Below are 22,000 nucleotides of genomic sequence, written 5' to 3'. Positions count from 1 at the left end.
CTACATTTAGCGTACTGAACAACCGTACGAATTATTCATAATTTTATTAATGCAATTTTTGTTTTTCGGTCCACACACAATTTTTTGTCGTCCTGTTCTTCTGAATACTCTAAAAGTTTGGTCATATTTACAATTGTTAACTACTTTCATGGAAAATTTTCTTATATCTATTTACTTACTCGTGGATTATCTTCACATTTGTAATCCAACTTAGATAGTTAAAATTGTATTATGTTTAATACGACAGTATAAAAATAGATTTTTTTTTGTATTTCTGACCCACACATGCCTCTGAATGTAGCTACACGAATATATCATTGTGCGACACACATTTCAAGAGATGTGTCATAAAGAGTGAGATGCGTGAAAAAATGCTGCGTCGTGCACAAAGCTTTAATACATTTATTCCTTACTACTAAGGCACTCGTACAGTTGAGTCAACCTGAGGCAATCTCTGACGCCTGGCAGGACTTTTGACAGCTTCCAGCTGCAAAGCGCAAACAGCTGTAAGCGAATACAATCACTTTCTATAGAGCTATTAACATTCGTTGTCATAGACACGTTTACAAAATCGTGCTGTACACACGCGAAGTAGCTGCGCCCAGTGTACATAAGCTCTCTGAATATTACACTACCCACACAGTTCATTCTTTTGATTTTGCTTAGAATAGAGAAATGCAAAAATGAATATCCAAGCAGGGGCGGATTTGGAAACGTCAGAAAATCCCACCTCTACATAACTGGGCCCAGTGTGGGCCCCAGTGATATCCATCTCTACAAGAGCCACGTGTTACGTTGTAAGCCTGAGAGAAAAAAAAGAAAAAAAGAATGCTGTACTACAGACATTACATAGGTCAGATTGTTCTACTACTTTGCAGCACCTCTTCCCTTTCCGTACTGCGTTTCTATCCTCCAGCTATTCTTTTTCCCCTCCCTTAGGGAACATGTTTTGGATATTTTCGGAAATGCGTTCTGAAGTTCCAGTAGCTCGATTTCGGAACAATCCCTCGCCTACTTTTTCCCTCTTCCTTCACTGTCCCTCTCCTCCCCTTCCTCCAATTTGGTATTTGATGTCTCTCTTCGTTTCTTCTCCCCCCCCCCCCCCCCCCCCCAACCCTTCCCTCCCCCAGTGTGTTCCTCAAGGCAAGACCACGCGTTTGAGGCGTAATAGGTGACTCGGTAACTCGTAAGTCCCAGTCCTGGGTCGACAGGTGGGGTTCGCATGCACCCGCTAGTGCAGGCTGGGCCCAGGGAGGGCTGATTGGCTGAGCTGCTACCTGCCCAGCTGTCATCTGGTCCTCCTGTCTGGAGTTCAGGAGGTGTGACCAGAGATGTAAGCTATCATGTAAGGTGGGTGAGCCCTCCTCTGAGGGAACCCCAATCAGAAGGCGCGCACCATCAGAGATGCTGGCAATCATGGGGGATTTTCTCACAATGAACCAATCGTCTTCATCTCAGTCTACGTCTACTAAACATAAACAGAATGAGACTAAAAATATAACGACTCTCTCAATTGCACCTCGGTTCCTCATGGTGTCACATACTAAAAGAGGTTAGTCTTTTGCAACAGTTGGTCCGTTTGTTATTCAGAAAGGTGTTGATGCAGTTGCTATGAAATCCTGCTCTCACTTACGCAATGGGAATTCGCGTCTTGATACCAATTGTGATTTTAATGTGCAACAAATGCTTACAGCTGCACACCTCCATGTTAATGTTGAGGCCCATCGTATGCTGAATTCTTCACATGATGTTATTTACACTCAGTGGCTTGATGGTCTGACCTAGTGGGAAACCCAAAATTATCTCTCTGATCAGGGCATCACTGCATCCCATGAAGTAATAATAAAGGTTCATGTAAACTTAGTGACTACACTCACTCTTTTTCTCATATTTGATTGAGTGGTGCTTCTGTCGAAGATTAAGGCAAACTATGAACTCATCACAGTCTGACTGTGTGTTCGAAACCCGATGAGCTGCTATCAGTATCAAAGTTCTAACCACACTCAAGTGGCCTCTCCTGTCAAAAACGCCCAGATGTGTTACTTGTGGTAGAGAGGCTCACGAGGGCTGTTGCCCACCTCCTTCTTCACGCTGTATCGGTTGTAATGGCGACGATGCCACGTCATCCTTTCAGTGCCCCGTGTACCTCGATGACTCCAGGAGATCCGAGTGAAGGAAGAAGTACCTTATCCTGTCGCTCTAAAACTGTTGGCTCGTTGGAAGCCCTTCATTTTACCATCCAGCACTTACAGTACTCTTCTTGCTACACCTCACTCCACAAAGGACATGGCCACACAGACATGCGACCTCCATTTCAGTACTGCAGTTGTGAAATCATCCAGTATCACGATAGCACCTCCACATCCTTCTCCTACAGCTGCGCAGTAGGCCACCAAATCTCTGCCCCTGGCAGCGAAATACCCTGCTACACAACTCGCAGGCTGGAAACGTCAAAAGGAACGCCGCTGGAAGACTTTTTACGCCCATCCAGCGAACAAACGTATGAGGTTTCGTCTGCCAACTGTAAAGGCTCTAAGAAATCGAACAAGTGCAAATGATCTTCTCCTTCTCGGAGATCCTCTTCAACAATGTCGCCGTGTAATAGCCTCATCCAGCCGCGCCTCCATTACGATGGTGCCCAGCGCCTACCATTTTACTGCCTTGGAGTCTGCAGACCAGTCCAGGGAGAATGCCCACATCTCCATAGAACAATATCCTCCAGCCTCTGCGTCCTGCTTCAGTGGGTGACTGCCCTTCATTTGTTCCATCCTTCCAATTCCCCACTAATTCTTTTCCAATGGAACATTCGTGGCATTATATCGAACGCAAATGAATTACAGCTGCTCTCGGAATCACAGCGTCCGGTTTCTTTCTGCTTCCAGGAAACGAAATTGCATCATCGTGACGACTTTGACCTCCTGCATTTCTTTGTGGTCTGCTTTGACCTTCTCCCTGAGGGCCGAATCCCGTCTCATGCAGAGTCATACTGCTCATTCAGGATGACGTCCATTGCCAGTTCATTCAATAGAACACCTGGCTGCAAGCTGTTGCAGTCCTCATTTTCCTCCCACATTTCACCTTTTCTCTTTGTAACGTCTACATCACTTTGTCATTCGCTGTCACCAAGCCAGACGTACTGCAACTTATTCGTCAGCACCCTCATTCCTTTTTACTGCTTGGTGACGCCCACCATGTCCTTTGAGGCTCTTCGAGAACCTGTCTAAGAGGTTCCCTCTTGGCTGACCTTCTCAATCAACTCAGTCTCATCTGTTTTAACACTGGAGCACACATGTTCATTTCAGATTCCACACACACCTATTCCCATTTGGACCTCTCGTTCTGCACTGCCCAGCTTGCCTGTTGTCTAAAGTGGTCCATTCTCTCTCACACACACTCAGGCGACCATTTCCTTTGCGCTATTCATTTGCTGACTCCTAACCCAGCTGCATGTAAACCCAATTGGCAACTTTCTAAGGCTGACTAAATGGTTTACTTCTCCCTGGCGATCTTCAACGAACAACATTTCCCCAGCTGTGGTGACGAGCTAGAGTTCCTTACGAATGTCATCCTTACTGCCGCAGAATGCACCGTATCTCGCACTTCTTTATCGCGCTGTTCTCGGTCCCCTGGTGATCTAAGGTGAGCCGCGATGCGATTGCGCTTGGAGACGTGCCCTCTGCGTTTTTAACCGTCCTCCAATGGCGAACTGTATTTGTTATAAAAGGTTGCATGCACAGTTCCGTCGCATTCTTCTGGATAGTAAGAAACTATCTGGATTTCCTTTATTAGTTGTTTTATCAATTTCACTCCCCCTTGTGTCATGTGGGACTGATTTGCAATCCCTAGTTTCTGGACAGACCATAGCAGATGATGTCACTGTGCACCCTATTGCTATCTCCAACACCTTGAGCCGCTATTTTGCGGAGATATCGAGCTCCACCCAGTATTACCGTGCCTTGCTCCATCAGAAACGAGTGGAGGAGGCTTGGGTGATATCCTTCTCTTTTCAGAATTGTGAATGCTACAATGCCGCCTTTACTATGAGGGAGCTTGACCATGCTCTCACCTCATCCCGCTCTTCCGCCCCACGGCCAGATGACGTTCACATTCAGATGTTATGGCACCTTTCTCTTGTGGGAGAACACTTTCTCCTTCCATACGTAGAATCGGATTTGAGCAGATGGCATGTTTCTCAGACGCTGGTGTGGAGCTACTGCTATACCCATATCTATGCCTGATAAGGGCAAACACCTTCATTGTAGCTACCGCCCCGTTTCTCTCACCAGCCGTGTATGCAAGGAGCTGGAATGTATGGTTTATGACCAGCTGGTAAGGTGGCGCGATTCTCGCAATCTACTAATAGTTGCACGATGTGGATTTCTTGTGTGCCGTTCTGTACTTGGTCATCTTGTCACTTTGCCAACCCGTATAACGAACGGTGCTCTGCGGAAATAATAGACTGTGGTCGTGGTTTTTGATTTGGGGAGAGCCTGCATCACCTGCTGGAGGACTTGTCTCCTCCGTACTCTAAACATGTGGGGCTTTCGAGGCCGCCTATCCCATTTCCTTCAGGCATTTTTCAAAGACCGAGTCCTGAGGGTAAGTGCGGGTTAGCACCTCTTTGTTCAGGAGAATGGGGTGCCTCAAGGCTCCGCCTTGAATGTTGTCCTCTATGCTATAGCCATTAACCCTATTATGGACTGTCTCGCGCTAGGCATTTCGGCACTCTTTTCGTCGACGACTTTGTGATCCATTGCAGTTCTCCACGGACTTGTCTCCTTTGAAAGAAGTCTATTGGGGCACACGTGTGTGTGGCACACGAGTGTGATAATAATATTAATGTAAACTAGGGTGAAACTACTGTATGATAAATGATGTATGTCTCTGGCAGGCTTTATAATACGGATCGCCGACTGTGCACGACCGCAGAGCCGATGACACTGCTTCAGGTCAGAGACTTAAGAGTTGGAATAAGAGAGCGCTGGGCGCACAGTTATAGGGAGCTGTCTGTAACCAGTTGTCTGTAAGCGAAAGGAGATGGAGTAGGCAGTTTTTGTGGTGCGCTCTGTGAAGTCACCAAGTGTTAGATTAATGTAGGAATTACGAGAACATGGAAGCAGAAGTCTTCATGGAAGCAAGATAAAGACGTTAAATAATTATCATTTTCGTTTTGCCAGCGCGTTAGAATAGATGAGTTGGCTGATAATTTGTAATTGTTGAGTAACCCCAGAATGTACGTAAACTGACTGTAATGTTTCAAAGATTTGTTAACAAAGCTATATGTAATTTGATGATTTGCATTGATGTTGGTTTAGTGAGGTTAGATAATAATTTCTGCATAAATCTCATTGTTCGTAAATCAATTAGTAAATATGATGTATTTTTCTGACTAATGTAACTTCAGTTGTCAGTTGTTCTTTAAAAGACAAACTTAACTTGCAATATAATTTTGCTAAAAACAACTCAACGTTAGTAATTCACCACAATCAGTACCACCTCCCTGTCCAAGTCATATGTTTTCCGTTATCAGCCAAAAGAATTTCATGGGCATTTCAAAGTATTATGGCGAGCATTGCACACCGCTGAGCCTGTAGCTAGCATTTAATTTTTTGGTATGAGACCAGAATATATCGTACTCCACCGTTGCTGCTCTAGAGTTAAGACAATATCAATTTTTGTATGCACTTTCCATCATTCAATATATTCCCTGCAAAGCAGAATAATTTTACTAAGTATCCAAAAGATAAACACACCTCAAAAAAAGTGTTGCATCACCTCAATTACAAGTTCACCTGAACACTGATGCAGAATGTGCATAATGCTTCAATGATTCAGTCCCTCGGACTGTTCGTAGGCGTCGCTCAACCCGCACAAAAAAGTAAACAACCGTGCACGCACAGTGCCTATGTGACTGCATGGGTAAGACTGTCAATCAGTTCCAGTCGTAACACCAGGAAGGAAGTACACTACTCGTGTGATCTGTGGTTCTGCCACGCCAAGAAGATCAGTTCTGAAGTCTGATCGCATCCTCATTGTTATGTTGTGTCAGGAATGGCTCTCATCGAAGCAAGTTTTGAGATGTGTCGGAGTGAACCGAAACAATGTTGTTCGGACATAGAGGAGGTACAGAGATGTAGGAACTGTTGATACTTGCCTCGTTCAGCCCATCCGAAGGCTACTACAGTAGCTGATACCACTACTTGCAGATTTCAGCTTGGAGGAATCATGAGAGGAATATCACCCTTCCGTATAATGATTTTCGTGCAGCCACGGAACATCGTGTTTTGACTAAAACTGTACAAAATAAGCTGCTTGACATGCAACTTCACTCCTGATGTCTTCGTCGAGGTCCTACTTTGACACCTAGGTATCGCGCAGCGCAGTACAGATGGGCCTGATAACAAGCTGAACGGACTCGTCAGAACTGGCATCGAGTTCTATTGGTAGATGAGATCCACATGTGCTTCGGCCACACAATCATCAGAGACGTTTTTGGAGGCAGTCTGGTCAGCCTGAACGTCTTAGACACATTGTCCAATGAGTGCAGCAAGGTGATTGTTCCCTGATGTTTTAGGGTGACATTATGTGGGGCCAACATAGACCACTGGTGGTCATTGAAGGCAATCAAACAACTATACGATACAGGGATGACATCCTCCATCATATATTGCTACCGTATCGGCAGCATTTTGGAAAGGGATTCGTCTGAATGGGCAAGAATTCTCGTGCTCATTATGCACATCTTATGAATGTGTTCCTCCATCACAATAAAATCGCTAGATTAGAACCGCCAGTATGTTCTCCAGAAGTGAACCCTATTGAACTTGCCTGGGATACATTGAAAAGGGCTGTTTTCGGGCAAGATGATCCACCAAATGATCTGACAGATCTACACCAAATTGCTGTCGAGGAGTGGGACAATTTGGGCCAACAGTGCCTTGATATCTAGTGGACAATATGCCGTAATGAATACAGATATGAATCAATGCGAGAGGACGTGTTAACGAGTGTTTCGATCGTCTTTACTCTTGGAGCATCGACAATGGCTTTCCCTATCCCTTGGACAAAACAGTTTGTAAGAATTTCTACCGGCGCAGTGAATTTCTTTCATCACCTTTACATCCTGGGCCTTTTGCTCTTATGTTCGCTGAAACTACGAATTTCCTGGTACTGGTGTCTGCTGCAATCTGGAACAGAAATTCAGAAAGTCTAGACTATTATTGTAAAACTTGCAATTTTTTGTTTTCATGAGCAACGACGACAGCTGAAATGTTCTTTTTCTATACCGCTATTCCGTTTTTATGTAAAGGGTCAGGAACTCCTAGAACTGTGGTGATGCAACACTTTTTTGATGTGTGTATTTTTAAAAGAAAGTTACACCTTGGGCTGCGCCTTCAGCGATGTTTCGATCGTCTTTACTCTTGGAGCATCGACAATGGCTTTCCCTATCCCTTGGACAAAACAGTTTGTAAGAATTTCTACCGGCGCAGTGGATTTCTTTCATCACCTTTACATCCTGGGCCTTTTGCTCTTATGTTCGCTGAAACTACGAATTTCCTGGGTCTCACGCTTGGGTCCTCCCACATGTCTTACCTGGGCGTTTCGTTTATTCATCTTCAAGTCCATCCATTTTACGCCATCTTAACACAATCCGCCATCATGGAATACATTTGGCCACTGGCGCCTCTTACACAAGCCTTTTTAAAAGTCTCTATGTAGGAGCTGCCGAATTACCAATGTCATACTGGCTTGATGTCCACGTCAGCGATATGCACGCCATTTGTCTGCCACAGCTGACTACCCACATTATGACCGCTTTATCGATGACTCCCTTGGCAGCCAGTATAGGGCGCGCTCTTTCTCTGTTACCTCCCGGAGTTCGCTTTCGCTTCACGCTACCTGCCACGTTCCCAAGGGGTGTGAACCCTTCGCAGCGTTGGCTTCATCCAGCAGCCCATGCCCATCTTGGACTTCATTCGCTTGCCAAGGATACTACTCCGGATTCGTTCATCGTTGTAAGTTTCTCGACCTTCGCATACAACTTAGCAACAGCACCTTCATGTACACTGATGGCTCTAAGATCGACTGTGCTGTCGGGTATGCTTCGTCATTGGCAACGACAACTGTCGGCTTCCAGAACACTGCTCGACTTTTACAGCAGAACTCTTCGTCCTCTGTTAGGCCATCCATTACTCCGGCGACACATGCTTTTTAGTTGTGTCATATGCTTCGATTCTTTCAATGCCCTTCAGAGCCTCTGAACGCTATATACAGGTCATCTTTTAGGGCACCGGGTCCAACAAAGCTTCCAGTTGCTCGCTGTTGAGGGAGCCACCGTGATGTTCATGTGTATTCCTGGTCACGTCGCTCTGACAGGGAATGAGACCGGTGACGCTGCTGCCAAGGCTGCACTCCTCCTACCCCGCCCTGCTATCTCTTCCTTTCCTTCGGATGATCTCCATATTGCCGCCTGTCGGCAGACGGTGTCACTTCGGCATCACCACTGGTCTTCTCTTCATGGGAACAAGCTCTGGGGAATTAAACCTCTCCCAAAGGCTTGGCCGAACTCCTCTCGGCCCTCTCTTCGCGAATAGATCATTTTAGCTCGATTGCGTATTGGACACTATCTTTATAGCTGTCGCCATTTGTTGTGATCCCACACCACTTTGTGCTCATTGTCATCAACATTTCACGGTTCGCCTTTTCCTGACCCCATGCGCATTTCTTAACCTCTTACGTTCGAGTGTATGTTTGCCGTTCGAGTTATCGGCCGTTTTAAGGAATGACACGCTGGTTACCAATCGCGTTTTACCTTTTATCCATCGTAGCAATAAGGCGAAGGACACTTAACCTTTGGTTAGGGACCTCCGCTGTCTCTATGGGGTATTTTGTGGACCTTTTTCCAAGAGGAAGTACTTGTTTTTAGCTCTCTTTCCTTCCGGCGATTAGTCTTAACATATAGTCGCTTTTCATTTTTTTTACTTATTGGTGTTCTAAAGCTATGATATGAGCGCTATGACCTAATTTGCTTTTGCATCCAAAAGAGAAAAAAATTATCAAATTGAGACTAGGGCCTGAATATCAGTGCGACTGCAACGATGCTCCCGCAGAGAATATTACCATAAAAAAATACAGCTCATAAACAATGTGACACTGCTAAGAATATGGTATCTAACATACATATTTCCAGTTCCAGCGGGAATAGCACGTATGATAGAAACTCCGCACAATGTACTATGAAAGGGAGGATTCCAGCTAGTAAACGTCAGCGAAAATGTAATGTCGTCTTCCAGTGAAGCAATCTTCATCATCGTCAACACCTTCAAAGCAGCTTTACGAGCTGTATCATCAACGAGTCGGAGCCACCAAACTGAGGACCGCCAACTGATTCCAAGATACAGCTCCAGGTGGGTGTAACGGAAAATAATAAACGCTAAAATGAAGATTTGGCCCTGTCTGACTACCCCCTGAAGCACATCTTAGGATATCTTAATTCTGTAAATTACAATCTAAACATAAATGAATGATGGAGGCAGCTAATCCTACTAATGATAAACGCTGTTCCTGCTTATATATTTATTGTAGATTTAAAAAAAACCTTTATATTGCAAAGTTTACATTTCCTAAGTAAAATTACTAATCAATTGCCCAACTCTGCCTCTTATTATAACTGCGCGATCTAATATCAATACGCGAAGTGACTGACATCATCCACGAACCAAACACTAGAAGACACTACTTTCAAAGATGACCTACGGTGGTGTGGAACCTTAGTGGAAATAAACTTACGTGATCACAGCTGTTTGGCTTTTATAGCCCTAATAAGCCGAAGCAATTTGCGATATTACCGTATGTACTGCGTCTGATGCGTTCAAGTGATGGTTGTCGTACTTGTCTGCAACGATGGAAGAACTCCAGCCACAGGTAAACTCTTTCAAACACTAGGACGGTAGGAGGCGGTCCTCTGACTAATATACTCTAATACTGTCTTCTCCTTTCTGTGTTCTACAGACGAGAAACGCCAACTCCCAGCCACAAGGACGGAGTTCAGATAACATCTCAACGTAAGTACAGGCAGAGGAAGTGCTCTCAATTACTGAACACTGCGTACTCAACGACTTCCAACCCAGAGGTGAAGTCCAGAATCGTATAGGTTCGCAACAGTACAGTGCCTAACTGTTCTAACTATAAACTCTCCTGAGAGCAAAGACAGCAAGTCCGTCTGTAACAACAAAGCTGATATCGAGCGACTGTCACGCACGGGCGATCACAACGGAAGACCTCGTCTCTCCACCGCTGACTTTCCAGCAAGGCTCAGCTCCCCACCATTGTAATTCCGAAATCGAATCATAATTCCGAAACCACGGAATATTCTCCCTCCCTACAGATTCTTCCGAACGCCGACGAACTATATTTTAGTCTTTCGTCGTCCAGCGCGGAAAGTTTGCGAGGAAAAACCTATACTCGTACAATGGTACGCTTCTGAGTAAAAATCCTTGGAAATAACCCAGCCTGCGTGGTTTCCTAGGTGCCGCTTCTTCGTTCTTCTCACCTGCGTCAAAAATTTGCAGAGTTCGGAAGTATTATCCGGTTATCCTTCTGCCCCTACTACAACAGCCGCCGCCCGTCACCCTGTTGTGCTCCAGAGCTCAGTTGTCATAATGTCCGTCTAGATACTTCCTGTGTTTAAGGAGGACCAACAGCTGTGCGGGCCTTCCACCCAGAGCTTGAGTTCTGCCTGCCGTTTCATCTCCACTGGCGTTCCAACCCCTACTAGTATAGGCAATCATTCATTACGCCGTTTTTATAATAAAGACACTTCATTACCTTTCATGCAATAAGCGTTAACAATTATTTACAAGGCGTACGTGACAGGGTCAGTCTTCTTTAAATATTCATATATACGATGTACCACCTAACAAATGATATCTAATTTTGATTGTAGTTCACAGCAAAGTATGTGGATGAGTGCTTGTCAGGTGCGAAATTACAGCCACCTTACATGATCTAAACCACATGAATCCCCATCTTAGAAACCTCCCATCATTCTTCGAAGAGTACAGTTATACAGAACAATCAATCGCAGCAAATCCAACAACAAGGAAGATACAGAATGGCATAAACGAACAGTACACGAGCAAAGTTGAAACTGAGAATAAATCCAAGAACTAGAACAAACCCACTAATCAGTTCAAATACACCAGTCCTGTGGCACTGGTTTATCCACCAACAGATTCCCACAAACAGCAAACTACACAAAATAGGACTTACCCCCTCGCCAATTACAACGTAGAGTATACAGCATGTCACCGCTTAATATGATGTGAGAAGCCTGAACTTTAGCAGTAGACGAGACAAAAACTTGCAACCATAACGTGTACCTGGCCATCGACGTACGGTTTAGGAGACATTCGATTTCTTTTATCCAAAAATGAAGGAAGCACAGTGAATTCTTTCTCCTAACCCTGGTTGTATATTTCACTTTTCAGGTAACAAGACAACCGAACATTTCTTGTGTTATTTGACAATGGAGCAACACCAATTGCTACAATGCGCGAAATACGAAGGTAACTTTGCCAGATTTTCGACCACTGTACTACCATAATAACCCACGCTGCTGAACAGAGGTATTCGTTTCACACCCGCTTTTAGAACGAAGTTTTTACTAGTTTCAGTTCTTCTCAAGAAAGAAGAATTTCACCCTTCTGTTTTCCTTGCTGAAGAGCATACCCACAACTGCAGAGGTGCCAGGATTCATTTGTTCGAACGGCAACACATTTGATTTCCGAAGAATATCCTTTTTACGAGTGGAAATTAAATCTTTGTTTTAAAAAAAGGAAGAAACTTTCTTAGGTTCACAGAAGGAGACATTTACTTTCAAGTCTTACGTCAGAAAGACTAAGAATCAATAAAACAATGAAGCTAGCAGCAGGAGGCAGAGCAGGAAAGCCAGTGGATGGGATAAAAGGCGAAATGGGAGGCCCAATTAAAAAAATAGTGTAAAATAGCATTGCCACTGTAGGTAAGATAGCGAGTTAGAGTAGTGGGTCGGCACGGTTTCAAACAGCCAGGACGTTTCAGCTTCTATTTTTTTTTCTTTTCTGTCTTGTTGTTGGTTTTGGGAGAATTGATCTTTTTAATGAAGACATGTTTATCTTAAAATTGGTCAGTTGTACTTCATTAAATGTATAACAAATGGAACTTCCTTTTTGCCTTACAGCGATAGGTTTTCAGTCGAATACTTGGACTGGTTTTTATATATTCGAATAAATTTTTTCCAGTAATTTACGACTCACTTGTTTCATATCGCTCGACATTGTGCCACTGCGGAATTCACACTACAACTTTTGTTTGCTTGTACAAGCCTACACATTGACGGTTCAGACGCTCGAGGGCGTTCACGTTGGTACGCTTGCAGCAGCTTCCACCACTAAAAATTGTTCAAGCCTCAAAAATGTAGAACAGTCGAATACTGGCCCAAAATTACACTACAAACGGTCAAGTGTGTATGCACAAAGTGCTCGATCATATACAGGCTGCAGTTACATGTGTAGACATCTTTAGAGGACATCGAGTGTCTTTGCTCAGCCACAATGTTAGGCACCTTCGTGCAATGCACGATCTTTGATTTCTCCTGGTGACGTGGCCATACGGTGGTCGGCGTTGACCATCACTGTGCAGTAAACAGCAAGCAGGCAGACGGAGCGGGTCTGATCGCCAGCGCCGCCCACCAGACGCAGCCGACATGGAGTACGCACTTCAGCAAATGGAGGGTGAGCAGGATTCTGTAGAGTCAAAAGCCGCAGGATGCGCGTCATTGCAGAATTTTCAACGTCACTGCTTAAGTCCTAAATTGTGTTTTCTAAGTGCTCTCGATATTGCATTTACACACGAGAGAGAGAGAGAGAGAGAGAGAGAGAGAGAGAGAACACGACAGACGCACCAACTCGACTGACTGACTGAGCCGACCGACCGACCAATTCCGTGGCAGCCTACAAACGTACCGCCCGACTGCACTGGGCGATTTCAGAGCCACCCTGTTGTTGTGATTCATCTGAAGCCCCCTGTTTGTGTTCTCAGAGATCCCGCTTGGTTTTACACAAGAACAGGGGTCTTGGCTGTTTTAGAGGTAACAAGGCAAAAAAACGGAAAAAAGAGAAAGCTATAGACAAAGTGGCTAAAGCGAGTAAAGAAATTTACGCCCGTGCTGTCACTTAAGCAGCTGCGAACCGATGATTTTCGTGGTTAACTATGAATGTATGAAATTTGCCTTTCGGAGCTGGAGAACACAATAAAACCTTAACTAAAAAGTCATGAGAGAAGCTGTAAGCTGTAATGAGAGGTTGTTAGCCACACTGATTTCTAGCGACTGCCTGATGTTAAGACGACTTCAAATACAGCGTTGTTGTACCCCCACAATTACTGAGTAAAGTGATTCCTGAAACCTATGACGTAGTAGACTGAGGAAATATATCACTGTAGAGCAAAATAAATAAACGATGTTCATGTAAACGTTACTAATGTGATGATATACATAACGTAATCTGGAGTTCCTTAACCCGCTTCACATTCGAAGAAAGACGGTGGCGCTCATCATATAATGTAAGAATCCATAAGAAATGAAGCGTCCAGCAACTGTTAGAACTGTAAAAAAATTCCCCACTTTCCTCTACGTAGCAGACGGCTTGGATATAGTGTAGACTTCTGTTAATACTTATACCAGTACAGCAAGTATGTTTAAAGAATTAACGCCCATTAAACGTAGATATTGCGGTTTTTATACCTCGTTTCCGGTAGGTATCGGATGTAAAAAGTAAAAACAGAAATTCAGAAAATACTTTTCTCTTTGCCACACTAAACTATTAGGGATTCCTTGTTGTGGTCTTCAGTCCTGAGACTGGTGTGATGCAGCTCTCCATGCTACTCTATCCTGTGCAAGCCTCTTCATCTCCCAGTACCGACTGCAGCCTACATCCTTCTGAATCTGCTTAGTGTATTCATCTCTTGGTCTCCCTCTACGATTTTTACCCTCCACGCTGCCCTCCAGTACTAAATTGGTGATCCCTTGATGCCTCAGAACATGTCCTACCAACCGCTCCCTTCTTCTTGTCAAATTGTGCCACAAACTCCTCTTCTCCCCAATTCTATTCAATACCTCCTCATTAGTTATGTGATCTACCCATCTAATTCCTTGAAAAATGAAAAACTGCTTTTTTGCATCTATATTGCTATACTCTTCGCACAACGTGTGCCATAAACCTCTCCAGTCTTTAAATTTCTCCAGAAACTGTCCGTAAGGTATCGTCCGCCTCGCACCCTGTTGTGTATATTAAACGGTATTTAGTACCACGTGCGGTTGGCAAGACAACGTTACACACAACACAATTTGTTGGGTGATGTAGAGTGTTTGGGGGTGGGGGGCGGCGCCGGTCCGTCAGACATTCCAAGGAAATTTCGTCGGTCAGCCAGCCAAAATTCGTACTCACGTACAATCTGTCGGTCGGTCGGCGCGTATATTGGGCAGTTAACAAACAGGGTTTCACATGTCATTCTTAACTTGTTGGATAGGAATCATCGGAAGTGCGGGATAAACGTCGGACGTAGGTAAAAGCAGGATGATAGGTTCCTCTCCCTGCTACTGGCTTGGGTGGGCTATCTGGGGTAAATCTACCCGCTCTTCAGCCAACGGTTTGGTAGTACACACAAAACCGACCAACAAAAGTCTCGAGGGATGAAACAACTATTTTCAAGTATTTATTAAATAGTATCACTTGCACATACTTACACTTGATAACTATTTTCGATCCCATTTAACCTTCAGATATGGTTGATCACGAACTGTGAAGTCATCAGTTTTCAAGTTTCACAACTCGTGGTTAATTGTATCTGCATGTGATCGAAGCTAGTTATGAAGTCTCATTGCAACTGAGACTGGTACAATAACATAAAATTGAAAGGTGAAATATTTACTCGTTGTTATAATGTGAGATAAACCTAATGTTCTATATAAAAGAAACTTGATTTTCTTCGTCTTTGGAATTAAAACAGAACTAAAATGTAAAACAGTGTTTTTGAGAACGTTTCATAAACGGTCTTCACAAAAAATTTAAAGGATCTGCACTGCTCAAAAACAATTTCGAGTGGGAAGCTGGAAAATTAGGGGATCCGTACGGTAGAGAGTTGTGGATGAAAGTACAGGAGTCAGATGGGTACTACAGATGTTAGTTTTTTTTTTTTTTTTTTTTGATTGGGTGTTGGGAGACGTTAGTGAGTAGCCGTATGGGCTGCGGATGGCTGTAATATGAAGAGGAAAAAGGGGAGGCGGTAGCGACGTGAAACAGAGGGATTCATGAGATGGGATGAGCGGGATCGAATTGTAGTTCGCTACATATCGGGACAGGTTTCGTTGTGTGGAAAAGGTAGGAGGTTGGAATTTCGTTCGGAGAAGATGAGATTGTAAGGTTGGTGGAATGTGTCGTTACATACCAGCCGCTGCAACGCACAAAGAATCTGAGAGCAAACAGGATTGTTGGAGTTGGCGTATGTATTGGGTTGTTCAAAACTGGTCGTTGCTAGTGTGAAAAAGTTGGAATTTTTTAGACGGTGAATGGTGCACATGGGAAAAGTAAACTGATGCGGAAAGGGAGGTGAAGTGCATTGTGTTCGAGGGAATGACGGAATTTAGGTGGAGCGGATATTGACCATGGGAGAGCATAAATCGGATCAAGGTAACATATCGATAGAGGGGTGTATTCCTGAAGTTCGGCCGGTTTTAGTAGTGAGATAATGCTGCTGCGGTTCGTAATATAAATTAAGTGAATTCGGAAAGTAAGGGCTGTTACATTGTAAATGCATTCTTTGAAACAAGATTGTGTTGGTTTTGGCGGTTTGATTTCTATAAGCCTACTGCACTTTACAAAGTAACAGCTTTTCACCTGACGCTCTTCTCGTAACGTTACCATACGTTCAGCACATACTTCTCCGCCTGGGAACCGAATCAGAGGCCAACGTTGGTCTTCAGTTCTTCAGACGGTTGCCTACAATCATTGATTAGAGGCCAAAAGCAGGTAACAAAAGCTCGATGTGATGGGGGTCTTCGAGATAAGTGGTTGAAAAGTTCCGAAAGGAAATGCCGATTTTTATCCTTGGTACGGGGAGTGGTGTAAGAACGTGCGTTGCGTGCACTGTTTCGGGCGAGTTTCGTGCGCCGTAGAATCTGAATGGCGCGTCTCAAAAGGAACCCCTTAAGTGAGAGATCGCAAGGTCGACCTTTAGTAAGACTTGAGAGTTGTGTTAACACCTATGACAAAAAATATTAGCTACTACGACTCACCATGTGGATCAAGAGGACGATAGAAAATAATTGTGATAGGTGCAGAGATCAAACTTGTGTGGAACGTACGTATTACAGTTCAGACAATGGACATCGTCGGCATTCAACGAATGTTAAAAACTAATAACTTGCACCATGAACACTGAATGAAAAAGTGACGCAACACAGTAATCACAATGATTCGCACCATCAAGATTGAAGGAAATTCCTTGGAGGTTTCAAACCTTACAGGGCGTTCAGCTAGGTATCCACTTTTTGAGTGAAGGCTGAATTTGTCCAATGATTCCAGGTGGTATGAACTGCAAGGTCACGCACTTTTCTGGAGGGATAGTTTGCTGTAAAGAAGTAAGATTCTTATACGCAGGCCAGGGATCAAGTAAAAGCAAGTTATTTTGACAACTACTACTAGCCAAAAGCAGTGCTCATACCATAATTGTAGTTCCCTTACGCCCATTTTCTCACACTTACAGCTGTAATGTGAATGTTCCGTACTGTCCTTGCAAGATTTTCACATACGTGAAAGACTCGAAGGCGGCAGAGCACCTCAAACTTCTCTGTGCATAAGTAACCGTCCAGCCAACTTACAATCCAGGTTAAAATTCGGCATAGCTGTGTAAGAGTGCGTTAAAGTATTGATGTTAGTTGATCTTCATACAACAGTCTTGGAACATCTAATTCCCAGGGTTCCCTTCCCATGCATTTCCTTTTCAAATCCCGATTGGTCGGAGTTGGAAACAAATTGTTTACTGCACGACAGGATACATTCCACACCCACAAATTTTCGGGTCGATTCCGCAGTTTCCTGTGGATCGTCTAGTTGATGCTTCGTTTGAAATTGCATTAGCTCCAGTCTTCCAATTCCGTAGCTCTGAAGTTACGCAACCATCCACAGCTTCCTTTGAAATCACTGTAATCTGTCGCGTGCAGTTTCATGTGCTTAACTTAGGTCACTATCATACTCATTCTGTAAAGTGTATCGAGCAGCCTTGAAAGGCGCAAACACGAGTTTTTGTAACAAGTGCGCCTTGTCCTTCCTTAAATATCCGTAGTTTTTCTTATGCACTACACAAATCATTTCTGCGGACCTATTCTAGAGCTATTCATAATTTGTTTTACTATGTTCAGGAAGTTCTTCCGTGTATGTAATTGCGTTTAGCACTCGCTCTTTAGACGACGATTGACCTTCATTGCTCTTCTTTGAAGACAGAATTTGTGGCTCCCTGTCCGACGACGAAGATAGACTGCATGGTTCGACAACTGTTTCAGTATCACTTTCACTTTCTAAGCACGTATTGTCTTCATCGTACTCCTCATATGTATTGTCCACACAATCGTGCGTACACACCACACAGTCCACTGACTCATCTTGCAGAAATGCTATTATTTCATCAGTCACTTTTCTCACTCTGTGAAATACCTTGGGTTTCTCTCTGACGAAATGTCAACTTAACCGTCGTTGTAAATGTAATGTAATGCGATGCAATGTTCGCGTTGTTTATCGTTGCCATTGCTCAGCTTTGCAGAAACAGTCAGCACTGTAGCACTGTTGAGGGTAACTCGTCGACCAAGTAGTCAAAGTAAGCTCCGTAGCCTCGTGCTGTGCTAACCATTGGATATCTACAGTTCTTCCCGCTTTTGGAATTAGCAGCCAATATTATGGTTGCATGGTAGACAATATGTAAGGCCTTCAATGACGTAAACATCACTGTCCTTTTGCGACCTCGAACTAAAGGGGTTCCTTAGTAAATTAGCTTACTACGCCTATTTTCACTCATTGCTTTCATATGGCATCATATTTTGGGGTAATTCATCGCTGAGGAATAAAGTATTCATTGCACAGAAGCGTGTAATCAGAATAATAGCTGGAGTCCACCCAAGATCATCCTGCAGACATTTATTTAAGGATCTAGGGATATTCACAGTAGCTTCTCAGTATATATACTCTCTTATGAAATTTGTTATTAACAACCAAACCCAATTCAAAAGTAATAGCAGTGTGCATAACTACAATACTAGGAGAAAGGACGATCTTCACTATTCAAGATTAAATCTAACTTTGGCACAGAAAGGGGTGAATTATACTGGCACTAAAGTCTTTGGTCACTTACCAAATAGTATCAAAAGTCTGACAGATAACCAAGAAGTATTTAAGAAGAAATTAAAAGAATTTCTGAATGACAACTCTTTCTACTCCATAGAGGAATTTTTAGATATAAATTAAGAAAAAAATATTAAAAAAAATAAAAAAATAAAAAAATAAAAATAAAAAAACACAAAAAATAAAGTTGTTATATTAAGTATGTTGTTAAATTAACCTAATTATGTCATGTATTGGAAAATTCGACTCGTTCCACATCATTACGAAATATCGTATTCATGATCCATGGAACTAGTATTAATCTAATCTAATCTTGTCAGTACGGTCTCTCTCAGAACAAGTCAGCTGTAGATTTGACCCATGTTCCTTAACATCAAAAGAATTCCTTGTCATCCCAGAAAATAGGAGCCATTTTGAAACAGGTGTAAGATTATTCCTTGATTTTTTAGGTTTTTGCAAAGCTGGATGGCGCCACAGCATTGAATGTTTTGATTCTTGGTTGTTGTAAGATATGAAGATGTTCTTCCCCCACACGACTGTAGGGAAGTGAATATTGACGATAGCGATCCGAAACGCTTGTCCCCTTGGCTTTTTTTTCTTTTTCGAAATCAATTTCTTCTCAGAAGTTCGTGTATATGGTGATATGTCGAGCACGAGGAAATTCGCCAGAGTAGCAATCAGTAACTGTCGATCACATCACAAATGTAGCCCGTAATTCATCCGTCTGGATACTGGACATAAGACTTCGATCTTAATCTTATATAAAAAGGGCCACTTTTAAACACACTACTTACCTTTTCTACAGTCATTATTGTAATACAATTAAGGGGCCCCGGAAAGTCTATCTTTGCAATGTTAAAATAGCGCTTATAAATTACTTGTTCTCTCAGTAAATATTCGTCCTAAGAAGTTGAAACTTTTACAGGTTGTTTATTGGAGAACTGGCTACAAACTAACACAACGATGTTTAAACATTAGAATTCAGTTGCTAGAGACTAATATTTACTATTGTACTGAAAATCCACTACATTTTAGTGCCTTTTCTGTTTAAAAATTCAACAATACATCGGTTTTTAGGAAAAGGTTGTTAAGTTACGCAGAAGGGACTCTGTAACATTTCCTGAAGATTTGAAGCAAATTGGTTTGATAGGTCCTGAGGAAACATGTAATTTGCGTGATAAAATAAAGCTTTTGGGACTCGAACAAAAAAGTTCGGATTACCTTTAGTGCATTCCAGGTCCATAGGGAGGATTATCTTCATCTTGTGAAAACTCCTCCAGCTTCCTCATTGTCCTCATGTTTTTTCTGGCTTATATTTCTAGGCTGTTTACAACCCTGTCAGCAGCCCGAAGGCGTTTCGTGTCTAAGGCAAGCATCGTTCGTACCATGTTGAAACCTATCTTTAGTCCCATATTTCGAAATACTTTGTACCTTACAACGTTACTGTCATTGAAAGTACCAACAGCATCATACACAACAAAGTAAAACGTTTCTATTCCAACAAACAATGTCTTGGCGATTCTTGACCATGTAGCACTATTTTCACTTCCATTGCGATTTTGAGTTTTCCATGAACATTCTTAAACAAATCAGGTGCTGCTAAGCCTCTGAAAACAATTTTATCACCTCCATTGCCGCATCAGGCAGACACTGTGTACACTTCACCAGCTACGAATCCCCTGTCGTGCTTAGACCAACTTTTTTCTCCTTTTGGCCACAAGTCATTCCATAATAGTTCTGTATTATGTCAATTACTCTGTCAGTTAACCTTTCCTTCCCCTCCAAACCTTTGCCATCACTGATTTTTTGCTTTTTGCACAAAGCTTTCAGTCGCCGAAGTTCTGATTCCATTCCCTTCTGTACGTGTCCTATACACTCAAATTTCTGCTCTGAAACATCACCATAGGGCTTGAATAGGTTTCCAGCTTTCACGATAGCCGTCACTAAGGTAATTCATATATCGTACTTCATAACATGCAAGAGGACGTTGAAAAATACTAGAAACACCAGCCACTTCGATTCCACCACTGCTGCCACCTATAGCTAGTTGTGCAATTATTCTCATCTGTACCTTTATTTCTTTGTGGATACCTGCAATATTTAGATATTACTGCTACATCTGAAACTTTCCCTGTATACATGTGGCGAGGTACTACACCGTGAATAGAGGTCTCTGTTTATGCCAGGTACCATCGAATGCTGCAGTAAAGTCTCCACTACCCCTGTTTTCTGTTACTGCCTCTTCCACAGGTTTCTTCATAGATTTTATACTGACATCTTCTTTAAACCCTATAAATCTATTATAGTTCGTAACCATGGTCGGGGGATTTGGAAGATTTATCATACCACAGAAAACTGCACCTCGAGTCGAATGAGCCTGCAGCTGCCTCGCGACAGTTAAGTGCCATGACGTCAGAACATCCGGCCCCCACTCGCGCGCACAGAGCCAGCGCGCCTTATCAGTGTTGCGCAATCTTGATTTTCCAGCAACACGTGTGAATATGACTTACGTTGCTGTGTAAGGCGTGTGACCTTGAGCGGGACTTAGCCGCTGAGCGAGGCAGCCGGGCAACACGGGCCCTAGTATTACGAGGCCGTGTTGCTGGAAAATCAAGATTGCGCAACACTGATAAGGCGCGCTGGCTCTGTGCGCGCGAGTGGGGGCCGGATGTTCTGACGTCATGGCACTTAATAACTGTGTCGCGAGGCAGCTGCAGGCTCATTCGACTCGAGGCAGCCGCACGAAGCACACAGCCATGCCATACCGACGCAGAAGATACATGAGGAGGAGCAGACTTCCAGTGTATAAGACTGTGGATACATTTTCAATTACACCAAATGAGACTGGTCAACAGGAATTACTACAAGGACCCATTACTTTTGTTGGTTGCAAGATTCAATTTTCTTGTACTACAACAGAAGTAGTTAGTGGCAATGCATGGTTAACAATTGCTGTTGAGAGGTACTGACAAAGCTCTTGAAGGATTGGAAGCCTACAATGAGAGGGACATTATTTCTTATCGCACTTTTGCAAGGCATTAACAATTCTGATGTTCATAGATTTTGATACCATTTTCTTTATTTGGAGTTAAAACACTGTTCCAAAAGGTGGTCATGTATGAAAACTTACCACACTTCAGTTCCATTTCGCTGGCAGGTTATGAGAGATCTTTTTGTAGTGTGTTCCAGTCCACCTTCACCGCACTGAATACATCATACAGTTTGCAAGAATTCCGTTGAGAACAGACATATCAAATATTTCATTCACATCCGATTCGCCCATAAAACATCCATACCTTTCACTAGCTGAACCAAGCTTCCTCTGCGAAGTAAGTTTTCTCCCTTTCACTGCAACGGAAAGGGTGTACCAGCAAGGTCAGGTTCACACACTTGGTTATCGTCTTTATTGTTCACGGTAGGCCTACTAATTCCTAGCTTTGGCTTTCCAAAATTTCTCCTTTCCTTAAAAGCCTTCAGAGGATTTCTAGTCGCTTTACGTTTACCCATGATTATCTTTCAATAAAACAGACTTAAATGAACAAAATTCACGACGAATATTTTAGGATTAC

The sequence above is a fragment of the Schistocerca serialis genome, chromosome 7, assembly GCF_023864345.2.
Source record: "Schistocerca serialis cubense isolate TAMUIC-IGC-003099 chromosome 7, iqSchSeri2.2, whole genome shotgun sequence".
Classification (NCBI taxonomy): domain Eukaryota; kingdom Metazoa; phylum Arthropoda; class Insecta; order Orthoptera; family Acrididae; genus Schistocerca; species Schistocerca serialis.
This window is presented reverse-complemented; position numbering follows the sequence as displayed.